We start from the raw sequence: 12676 nt of genomic DNA on the forward strand, positions 1-12676 counted from the left end.
CAGTGGGTTAAAGCCTCTGCCTTCGGCTCAGGTCATGATCCCGGCATCCTGGGATCGAGCCCCACATCAGGCTCTCTGCTCAGCGGGGAGCCTGCTTCCCCCTCTCTCTCTGCCTGCCTCTCTGCCTACTTGTGATCTCTCTGTCAAATAAATAAATAAAATCTTTAAAAAAAAAGTTCTCATCACAAGAAAAAAGTTTTTGTGACGGTGTGGTGACAGATGTTAGGTAGACTTCCTGTGGTGATCGCTTTGTGACGTACACACATCTGGAATCGCTGTGTCGTATGTCAGTTACACTGCAATTAAAACCTGTGAATAACATTAAGTATTTGTATACTATTCTTTCTTGCTTTGTTATTATCTAACAAAACCAAAATCAGAAAGAATTCTATGGGGGGTGGGGGAGGGGGGCGCTTGGCTGGCTCAGTCCATCGAACGTGTGACTCTTGATCCCTGTACCCCAGGCTGGGTGTAGACATTACTTAAGAATAAAATATTAGAAGAATTATATAAAACAAAATTCAGTGGAGAGGTGTTTCTCTATGTACTGAAGGACACTCTCCGGTGGTCACAAGAAAAACCAACTCAAAAGAACTAAGAAATAGATCCAACACACGCTGAAGTCAAGCTGTTACCTCAGTTGACAAAACCACTTTTGGTTACGTATTTCTCACTCTCTGGGGAAGAAAACCTAAAGGATTTCCTGTAGAGAATGTTCCAGGGCAACACATTTTAGAAGAAATGCATTGTGCGAATCATACATAAAAAGTATCAGGTACCAAAATCTACAATGTTGTCAAGTATAGTTTTGAAGAAGGTATGACAGTTGTCTAAAATCCTGTTGTCCAGGGGCGCCTGGGTGGCTCAGTGGGTTAAGCAACTACCTTCAGCTCAGGTCATAATCCAAGGGTCCTGGGATGGAGCCCTGCATCAGGCTCCCTGCTCAGCCTGGGGTCTGCTTCTCCCTCTCCCTCTGCCTGCTGCTCGCCCTGTTTGTGCATGCTCTCCTCTCTCTCTCTCTCTGTCAAACAAATAAAAATCTTTAAAAAAAATAAATAAAACTGGGGTGCCTGGGTGGCTCAGTGGGTTAAGCCGCTGCCTTCGGCTCAGGTCATGATCTCAGGGTCCTGGGATCGAGTTCCACATCGGGCTCTCTGCTCAGCACTCTCTCTCTCTCTGCCTGCCTCTCCATCTACTTGGGATCTCTCTCTGTCAAATAAATAAATAAAATCTTTAAAAATAAATAAATAAATAAATAAATAAATAAATAAATAAATAAATAAATAAAATAAGATAAAGGAAAATCCTGTTACTTCTTGTATCAGCTCTCCTCAAAACCTAGTATTATCACTAAAGCCTAATTCAGAGATACTCAGGCAGTATCAGAGTTCAAGCGTGCTATTCTTTTTTTTTTTTTAAAGATTTTATTCATTTATTTGACAGAGAGAGAGATCACAAGTAGGCAGAGAGGCAGGCAGAGAGAGAGGAGGAAGCAGGCTCCCCGTGGAGCAGAGAGCCCCATGCGGGGCTCGATCCCAGGACCCTGAGATCATGACCTGGGCCGAAGGCAGCGGCTTAATCCACTGAGCCACCCAGGCGCCCCCAAGCGTGCTATTCTTTAGAGACCTATTTTTACTTGAGTTTAGAGCTTAGAAACCTGAAAGAAGGGACAGCTAACAATGTTTCTGGCATTAATGATAGATACCCAGGATTATATGTAAATGATGGATGTTCAAAAAGTCCCAGAGAATCAAATCATGGTTGCACTTTTCTGATGAGAACCTAAAGTTAAGATATTCTGTGTTGTTACTGCAAGTGAGAATGGTTTCACTGGGAGTCAGACCGAGCACAAGTGACAACGGAGGAACTCAACAGAAAGTTGCAGAAGTGACATGTCAAAGATGTACCTGTAGGGACAGCTGAAGTTTTTCTAAAAACGAGTTTGCATTTGCCACACAACTCCACACTGACTAAGAGGAGGTCCTAGACTCTTCAGTCATAAGGCAAGAAGGAGATCATTCGAGGTTTAAAAACATTAAGAACTGCCTCAGTAAGTGCCACCACCATCTACCCTCAGGTGCTCAAGGAACAAATTTGGGGAAGAGCCATCTTGACTTCTCTGTTGATACGTGCCACATGTTACCAAATCCTGTTAGATCTTCCTAAAAAATATGCCAGTCTGATCTCTTCTCTCGACCTATCTGCCACTATGTTGGTCATGGTCATTATAATTTCTGACCTCGATGGTCTTAACTGACTTCTGCTGGTCGCTCTGCTTACTCTTACCTTCCTGCAATCCATTCTTTCCATAGAAGCCAGAGAGATCAAAGCCTGTCGCTCTCTAGTTCAAATACTCCAGTGGCTTCCCAAACTCCTGATCATGACCTCCACGTGCCCTGGTCGCTGACAGCCTCTCCAAATCCCTAACATTGCTCTCCTCCTCAATCAAAGTACCTTAGGGCTTTCTCTCCCTTCCAAAGTCTCAGCTTCAAGACCCACGCACTTACTTTTTTGTGTCATATATATTAATTAGATTCTCTCGCCCCTTTACAAATTAAAGAACAAATTATTGATGTATAGATATGAATTCCCAAAATGATGATGGAATCTCATTCACATTCTAGTCAATGGTTGTATCCAGAGTGACTTCACAGACTTCTCACACTCAAAAACAGCCTTCCTTTAAACTCCACTACTAGTCATCCGATTATAGGATAATATATAATTATATTTATAAATTTTATACATTATATAATCTGTATTATATAATATGTAATATATAATATATAATAGGACTGTGACGATCACAGTCCTATTCACAAATCTTCTCAAATGTTCTCAGGAAGGGCAACACTGAAGCCCTCGATTTTCCATGGGCAATCACTTTCTCCCATCTATCCTGAACCACGAGTCTCCATGGAACCAGGAAAGCACAGTGTCTCCAGCGTGGAAAAACCATGTGGCAACTCCATGTTGGAGTTCATCTGAGGAACCGCCAGGATGAAGCAAAGGGATGGCAGAGAGGATGGAGCATCCGAGTGGGACCACCTGTGTCCCGGGGCGCCAAGGGAGGTCCTACCGCAGCTTGCCTGAGGCTCTGCCGAGGAAGAGTGTGTGCGGTTCCCAGTAACTACCTCGGTGAAGGCAGCAATGAACTACAGGCCATATGTTTCTCCATAAACGGGATCCATTGTTTTAATAATGGAAGTTTAAAAATTAGGTATACTTTGAGATGACTACTTACAGTCACTGCCTTAGGATAATGCCTTTATCAAGACTGTTTCAAAGGTCCGCATTCAAATCAGGCAGGTTATTTTTCCTAGTATCTCCATCACTAAACACAACTGCAAAATTTGTGCACTGAACACTATTATAAAAATGCTCTGTAAGGACTCAACAGGACAGTGGGTATGAAAACATTTTTTTAATTTTTTTTAAGATTTTATTTATTTATTTGACAGAGAGAGAGATCACAAGTAGGCAGAGAGGCAGGCAGAGAGAGAGGAGGAAGCAGGCTCCCCGCGGAGCAGAGAGCTCAATGCGGGGCTCAATCCCAGACCCTGAAATCATGACCTGAGCTAAAGGCAGAGGCTTTAACTCACTGAGCCACCCAGGCGCCTCGTGAAAACATTTTTTAAAGTGGAAGTACTTTATCAAGGTAAAATTATCTGTGGCACAGTAAGAAGGATTTTGGAATCAAGCCGATGTGGATTCAAAGAAACAAACAGGAGACCTTAGACAGCGTGGTATTATAAATGTCTAGCACATGACTACAGCCAACAGACACTTGCAACGTAAGCAAACAGCTCAAAAACCCTAGTGAAAAATGTGGTACACCACGCATACTTTTCTTAAACATTATTCTTAGAATGTGCTCAGAAGTTAAGGTTAAAAAGTGAGAATGGGGGCGCCTGGGTGGCTCAGTGGATTAAGCCGCTGCCTTCGGCTCAGGTCATGATCTCAGGGTCCTGGGATCGAGCCCCGCATCGGGCTCTCTGCTCCGCAGGGAGCCTGCTTCCTCCTCTCTCTGCCTGCCTCTCTGCCTACTTGTGATCTCTCTCTCTGTCAAATAAATAAATAAAAATCTTAAAAAAAAAAAAAAAGTGAGAATGGTTTTCAAGATGATTCTCTTTAGTCTTGGGAAGACGGCATGATAGACTAGAATAGTGGTGACAATCCTAGACTGCAGGTCCAGTTCTGCCACTGCTCATAGTTCTAGGACAGCAACTTTGCCTTCTTCACTAGCAAACGAGAGGTCCAGACTGCGCGAACTACAGGCGTCATGCTAACTCTGACATTTGATTCTATGCTCACACTAGTTAAATCCAGTGTGAGAAAGCCAAAATTGCATCCCATCATTTCAAGAAAATTAACTCATTATGACATCATTCTTTGATTTATGACACACTTGATTATAAAGTGTTTTTTGTTCTTTTGTTAATAGTCAAAGTGTCTTGAAATTTGGCTGTGGAACTGTCCAAACTCCGTGTTTGCATTTATAACTGTTTAGCTTTCAAACTCTGTATCAAGCCTTGTTCCTAAGCTGTTCAGAATTAACATGTTTTGACCTGAATATAGGCTGACTCACTCCTCACTGCTATATGGTATCTTTGAAGCGGAGAAGGAGCTCCATGTAACAGGAGCCAGAAAGAAGAAGCCTCGGTCACAGGGCATTTCACTGGCTTTCACTGAACACAAAGCAGTAGAAAGGTAAAGCAGAATTGTAGATAAGTCAGGGGAGAACAGATGAACACCAAATAGGTGAAAGTTAGAAGATAAGTTCTCTAAAGAATTCAAACAGCACTATGCTTAAACACAATTAAAAAAAAAAAAAAAAAGCTTTGGTCCTCAGGGATCCTTCGGTCAAATCAATTTCTTTATTTTTCTGTTGTGTTACTTCCTGTCTCCCACGAATAGGAAACAGAGCAACACCCGACACGGTTTTCTATTTCTCTGTATCTGCCAGACAATTTAGTCATGAAGCAGGAAAAACACAAGTTATTCTCCCTGCTGAAAACAGCAGGGTTAACAATGAAAGTAGGAACCACTATAAACATGTACAAATTGCCAACATGGTTTTCAAAAAAAAAAAAAAAAAATTTAAAATAAAAATTCAAACTGAATGTTATAAAATCATTATTTTTTTTGATAGGACTAACTGGGCCACATACAACCATCTAATTTTGAAGAGCTGCTAGAAGCCTCCTTTACAAGCAATTTCCAGAGAATACCACACAAACCCTGAAATAAAAACATTCTCAGCAATGTTTTTCTTGGAGGCAAGCTCCCACAGCTAGCCAAAAGGAATATTTTAAGAATCCCCCAAATTGCATTGGGGACAAGGAAAAAGGAGGGGGACCAGAGAGAGAGAGAGAGGCAGTCATTCCTTTACAGAAAGACGATGTGAAGTGTATCATATGGACACTTCAAATCTTGGCCCGAGAAGAAACTGCGTTCTGCGGAGTTCCGATCTAAAGGCACACATAAGCTGCCCATGAGCATTAAACTGTGTATGGAGCTTAGCCATTATGTCACTTGGCTTTATGAATGACAATGGCAGTTATTCTCCCCCAAAAGAGTTTATCATGCATGAGTTCAAGCCTCACATTGGACGTAGAGATTATTAAAAAAAAAAAAAAAAAAGTTTATCATGTTTGAGCAATTGCATTTTTTAGGCAATTAAAGGAGGGAGGCCATGCAAGAAGCAATGATCTTTTATTTAAGTGAGATAAACGGGGAAAGAAATTCAGTTCATTTCTAAACTTTTCTTTTTCCTTAAGAGTGCAAGTCAGCAATAATCTATTAAAATCAATAAACACGCAACACCGGTGAGAGGAAACATTTGACAGACATCAAAAGTAGACCACAAATAGACAAGCAGGCACTTTACACCGCAACAGATCTGGTCCTTTTCAGTTTCCCAGGAGCTGGTACTTCTCACAAGTCATGAAATGTTTAGGCATCACTGGTAAAGCAACATCTAAAGCTGCCTTCAGAGGAAGATACTAATGCCAAAACTACCGCTCTTAAAATCTGAGTGATCACCTGCAGCAACACTGCTCCGATGGTTTTGGAGAAGGTTAAAATATATGAAAATCAGTCCTACAGTGGCTTTTACAGAAGTGGGGTTTCCAATATACTGAATTACCTCCAGATACCCCAGAGTACTCTTCTTAGGTCCCTCAAAGAACAAATGTGGGCATATTTCCCGGTGTCCGTCCAGACCCCACCATGTTTCCCTCCTGTCCTTGCTGGGGGTCCCCCAGTCAGACCCCACTGACTCTCTTCTACATGCCCGCCGCACTCACGAGCCCTCCTGGTCATTCCTCAGAACTAGCGAGGACAGAACGGACAGCCCACCACAAAGTTCTCAAAGCTCCCACTTGTCCGGAGAAAAAATATTTTTAAATTGTAGGGTTAATGCAGTCTGTGGACAAAACTGGTGAGAGCAGACAGTGAGCGATTCTCACAGCTCTTCGGGGAAGTCGATACATTGCCATCCCTGTTGTAAAGCTAACATTTATTAAGTTCTTAAGTCCTGCCAGTCACTGATGTGAGCACTGTGCATGTTTAACACTTAGCTTTCACACAATCCGGCAAAGGAGGCAGGGTCCTTGGCTCCGAGTCACCCACAGGGAACCGTGGCTCAGTGAGGAGGCGTTCCGCTCTCAGCACCCAGGCAGCTGAACGGAGTCTATTCCCATTTTATGTGGGGATGGAGGCTACCTTCCAGCCCGTGAACTCTCCGGATCTGGGGCCAGCCACGGAGCCTGGCATTGAACTCTCCTGTACTCAATTATTTTTCCTGTTGCTTCAGTTATCATCCTACTAACTGTTAAAACAGCAGAAGCCTGGATCTTGTGTTCTACTATTATAGGTCTTCTACTTCAAGATAGCCGTAATGTAAACGTCCTGCCAATCTGGACATTATAAATGAAGAAGATAATATGATGGAAATACACGGGGCCCTCCAAACAGAGCATGCACGTATGTATTTACATATGTGTTCAGATGTCTATTTGCAGGGTAGTTATTTAAATGGTAATATCCTTTTCATTCCTATTCTCTCTGAGTAACTATTTGATTTTGGTCTTCCGAGTAGCAGCCAAGATAAAATATATGAACCTGTCTGAAGTCTTATCTTATAAAAGAAACTGGCTTAATCAATGGTTTAGTTTGGGAAAAAATAATATTAAATATTCAAGAAGCTGCTTTACCACTCTTTAAAATCACGAACTGGTATATTCAATGTGTTATTTAAAAATATGAACTGATTGCTTTCATGCACCAGCTTGCTAGTGTAAAAACCCGGAGGAAGCGTCTCAGGGTTCAGCATTCCTACAGCTGTCTCAGTCCCCTCTCTGCTCTTGTCCTAGAGGTCCACAGAGCCAGTCCTCCTTCTGCAGGCCAGGAGAGATACCCACAGCATCACCCAGTGAGCATGAAGGAACAGGAATAGCTTCAGAATAGTTAAAGACCTAACACAATCTATTTTATCCTTTTTGTAGGCATTTCTTCTTTATTTTTTTTTTCTTAATGTTCTCTATTTCTCAACTGTCTTTCTTCTTGTTTGTAATGCACAAAGCCAGTTCTGAAGACAAAAAGTCTTACATAGATGTATTGGCAGAGCCGGTTCCTTCCAGACACTCTAGGGGAGGATCTAGTCCAAGATTCCCTTGGCTGCTGGAAACCCTCTGCGTTCTTGTTTGTAGATTCATCACTCCAAGCTCTGCCTCTTCACACAGGCATCTACTCTAGCATCCTTCTAAGCTGTCTTGAAGCTTCTCCTTACACAATTCATACCAATTAAAGTCATCAACCTGGGAGACAGTGAGGTGGATAATATGGTGCTTATGGAATCAGTATCTTCGTACTTAGGGATTCCAGAATGATGCACCCCCTAGAAGCCATCCATAGCTGACCCCAGAATCTGTGAATGTGTTACCTTCCATGGTGAAAGGGGCACTGCAGATGCAATGAAGCTGAGGACCTTGAGATGGGGAGCTGTCCTGGGTTATCCAGCTTGGCCCCATGAGAACACAAGCATCCTTATAAGTGAAAGACAGAGGCCAGACATCAGAGCAGGTGTGATAAGAGAAGCAGAAGTCACTTCCTGCCAGGGCCCACAAGCCAAGGAAAGCAGGTGGCCTTTAAAGCTGGAAAAGGAGGAAACAGACTCCCCCTAGAGATTCTGGAAGGAATGTGGCCCTGACAACACCTGGGCTTGAGCCCAGAGAAACCTATTTTGGACTTCTGACCTCTAAAAACCGTAAGAGAATAAATGTGTGCTACTTTTTTTTTTTTTAAATGTGTGCTACTTTTAAGCCAATAAATTTATGGCAATGTGTTACAGCAGCCACATGAAATGCATACAGTACCATGGACTCCTTAGAAGAAGGAATTATTCAAGGTGGTATCACCTTGTGCTTATTGAAGAGAATTGCTTCTGGCTGAGTTGGCCGAGTATCTGGCAAGGGTCCACGGGTGACATGTGGGCTCCTGATGCTACCATCACTTGGTATACAGCCAGAGGGAGCCACCATCCTTTGAAAAACACAGCTCAGGGCATCTTGCTCCCTGAACAGAAACTTTGATAGCTCATCATGACACAGGAACATTATCCAAATACTACCATGGTCAAGCTTCCCTTCACCCACTGGCTCTCTTGTCTCATCTCCTACTTTTTCTCTTGGTGAGTCCCCAGCGAGCCTTCTTATTATTCCTCAAACATACCGGTCCTGCCTTCGGGATCCCGCCCTCACTGTAGCAGTCAGTGCCTCAAAGACAGGACCTGGTGCGTTGACTTTATAAGAGCTGTCCGGGAACTCCAGCAGTCCAACACCTAGAGGCCGGGGTTCTGTGGGAGATGGGAGTGCAGCTGGTGGGAGTGGAGCTTGGGCAGCCCTGCAAAGGGAGAAGAGGACCATCCTATCCTGCGGTCAGCTGGTCTACCAGTAGGGAGTCCACAGCGCCAGAGAGTCATCCAAGCTGTGGCAAGAATCATGGTTGTTTTTTTTTTTTTTTTTAAGATTTTATTTATTTGATAGAGATCAGAAGTAGGCAGAGAGGGAGGAGGAGAGAGAGGAGGAAGCAGGCTCCCTGCTGAGCAGAGCAGATGTGGGGCTCGATCCCAGGACCCTGAGATCATGACCTGAGCTGAAGGCAGAGGCCTAACCCACTGAGCCACCCAGGTGCCTCTTTTTTTTTTTTTTTAATAAGATTGTATGTATGTATGTATGTATTTGAGAGAGAAAGGGAGAGTGAGAGAGAGTGAAAGTGGGGTAAGACGGGGAGGGAGAAAAAGAGGGAAAGAGGCACAAGCAGGCTCCATGCTGAGTGCAGAGCCCGAAGTGGGGCTTGATCTTACAACTCTGAGATTGTGACCTGAGCTGAAACCGAGAGTCGGACACTTAACCGACTGAGCCACGGGGGTGTCCCTATCACAAGTGCCTTTTATTACTAAGCAGTATTCCACAGTACGGAAGCTTATTTTTCCTTTACCCACCAAGGGACATGTGTGCTGTTGTCAGGTTTGGCTGATTATAAGCAAAATTGCTACAAATATTCATGATAGTCATGCACAGGTTTTTGTATGAACGTGAGCTTTCACGTCTCTAGGGCAAACACCTAGGAGATGGGTTGCTCAGTGACACGGTGAGGATACATTTAACAGCACATAAAATTTCCCAGCTATGATTCGGAACCACCTTCCACCCTCACCAGCCATGTACGATGTTCTCCCTCTTTTCCAGAGGAATGTCGCTGTACTTTATAATCCAGCCGCCCTGTTAAATATGTGGCAGTGTCTCACCGTGGTTGTAAATCATATTTCTCTAATGATGTTGAACATTTTTCATCTGCGTATCTTTGACAGGGTGTTCAAAATAATGCTTTGGGCTATTTTTTGTTTGGGTTGTTTCTTATTTTTGAGTTTTGAGAGTTCTTTATATATTTTGTCATCTGACATTTTGTCAGATGAGCTATGCAAATGCTTTCTACTGGCTTCCTTAGAATGTGTTTCGTGGAGTGTAAGTTTTTACACTTGACGAAGTGTCATTTACCACTTCTCCTTTTACGTACCATGCTTCACATGTCGTATCTAAGAGCTCTGGGGGTACCTGGGGCTCAGTTGGCTCAGCATCGGACTCTGGCTCAGGTCATGGGCTCAGCATCCCAGGATCAAGCCCTGCGTCAGGCTCTGTGCTCAGCGGGGAGTCTGATTCTCCCTCTCCTTCTGTCCCTCCCCCAATCACATTCTCTCTCTCTCCCTCTCTCAAATAAATAAATAAATAAATAAGAACTCTCCACCTAAACCTGGGTCATATCCTATGTACTTTTAAGAGTTTTATAGTCTACATCGTAGTCTGATCCATTTGGGGGTAATCTTTGTATACAGTGTGAGGCACAGGTCCAGTTTTGGTCTGCGGATGTCTAGCACCTAGAAAAGACTCACTTTTCTCCACTGAACTGACTTTGGTTTCTGATCAAAAACCAGTGGGCCGGGGCGCCTGGGTGGCTCAGTGGATTAAACCCCTGCCTTCGGCTCAGGTCATGATCTCAGGGTTCTGGGATCGAGCCCCGCATCGGGCTCTCTGCTCTGCAGGGAGCCTGCTTCCTCCTCTCTCTCTGCCTGCCTCTCTGCCTACTTGTGATCTCTCTCTCTGTCAAATAAATAAATAAAATCTTTAAAAAAAAAAAAACACCAGTGGGCCATATTTGTGGGTCTATTTCTGGACTCTACATTCTGTTTCTTTATGACTGTCTTTTCCCAGACACTGAATTGCCTTGATTACAGAGGCTTTAAAGGATGCCTTAAAAATCAGATCACATTAGTCCTCTTTGTTCTTCCCTTCTAAAATTGTTTTAACTATGCTAGTTCCTCTCTCTCTATATATATATATATATACATGTATATATATACATAGTTATATACATATACAAGTATATGCATATAGTTTAGAATCAGCTTATCTATATCTTCAAAGAATTCTGCTGAGGTTTTAATTGGGAATGTATTGAATCTATAGATTGTTTTAGGGAGGAGTGACATTTTAACTATACTGAGTCTTCCAATCCATGAACATAGTATGTTTCTCCATTTATTCTTTAATTTTTTTAACCAATGTTTTATAGCTTTCAGCATACAGATTCTGCACATAATTTTATGTCAGATTTACACTTGAGTATTTCAGTGTCGACCCTGTATTACTATATCCTTGTATCTTGGCAATTTGTTCTAAGAGCTTTTTTGTAGATTTCTTGTGATTGTCTACATGGATGATCATGGTGTCTGTGAAGAGCCACAGTACCATTTCTTCCTCTCTAACCTAAATGTCTTTAATTCATTTTCTCACCTTATTATAGTTGTACTTCATTTATTCACTCATGTGACAAGTGGCCCAGGTTCTGCCTCAGCACTGGAAGTTCACCAAATATGTTCCACTTCCTGCCTTTCTCATGTGTAGTGGTTAATCCCACATATAGTTACCATATGCTAAATTTGCATCTGGCTCTGTTTCTGTGTATGATTAGTGGGAGAATATTGGCAGTACACTGAACAGAAACACGGAGGCATCAAGGGAGTTGGTCTTTACACATGGCAACAGTAAATACAGATTCTCATGTCTGATCTCCCTGCTCAACGTCCCAGAAGAATAGATTGGGTACAGAATCAAGCACAGATGTATATCCTCCTAAATGATAAAGAACGTCTTTTCCTCTGAGACATGAGGGAAGGAAGAGCTGACCGATAAAGACCCAAAAAGACTGTGAATTGGAGAGAAGGAATACAGGGTATTCATTCATGGAGATATAGATCATATTTCCTACAAATAAATGGGAATCAGTACAAATATACAATTAGGTAAGGTAGTCCCCAGTAGCTACCAATGCAAATAGTACTTTTTGGGGGGGAATTTAAAACTTTTCCACTTCATGACTTTAAGCACTAATGTCACAAACATCTTAAACCAGAGAGCTGCGGGGTTAAATCATGACACGGGAAAAAGAGCACAACCATTCTTTAAAATACATCTGTAGTTTGTTTGCGTATTATAATCCTACTGGCTTAAATTAACACAGTATTAATATAATACATTCTTAGGGGGAGGTGGAAGAAGGGGAGGGTGGATATGTGGCATATTCAATATAGTAACACAAGTAAGAAATGACAGTACTGGGCACCTGGGTGGCTCAGTGGTTTAAGCTGCTGCCTTCGGCTCAGGTCATGATCTTATGGTCCTGGGATCGAGTCCCACATCGGGCTCTCTGCTCGGCAGGGAGCCTGCTTCCCTCTCACTCTCTCTGCCTGCCTCTCTGCCTACTTATGATCTCTCTCTGTCAAATAAATACATAAAAAATCTTTAAAAAAAAAAAAAAAAGAAATGACAGTACTTTCATCAGACAGCAGTGCTTTGGAGGGACCATCGGTTGAGGATCAAAGTAAAAATAGAAAGAGTAACAAACAATCTCAATTTCTATGAATAGTGAAAACAATGATTTTTTAAAAAAACTTAATGCGCAGAAATAAGGGCGAGCAATGTTACAGATAGATATGCGTAAGATAAAACATATCCAAATGGGATTAAATGAACATGTTTCATCCTAAGTAAATCCATCTGTAAAAACAATCACTGAATTCTTTTGGCTTTTTAAACCATCACTAACATAGGTCACA

The 12676-nt window shown here is 42.4% G+C and overlaps 1 protein-coding gene across 5 annotated transcripts in view; it reads right to left on the reverse strand.

The window, feature by feature from the left end:
• The window catches only part of MCPH1 (microcephalin 1), a 243787-nt gene that overhangs the window by 142391 nt on the left and 88720 nt on the right, over positions 1-12676 (reverse strand). The window lies entirely within an intron of this gene.

This window comes from Meles meles, chromosome 2, assembly GCF_922984935.1.
Source record: "Meles meles chromosome 2, mMelMel3.1 paternal haplotype, whole genome shotgun sequence".
Lineage (NCBI taxonomy): Eukaryota > Metazoa > Chordata > Mammalia > Carnivora > Mustelidae > Meles > Meles meles.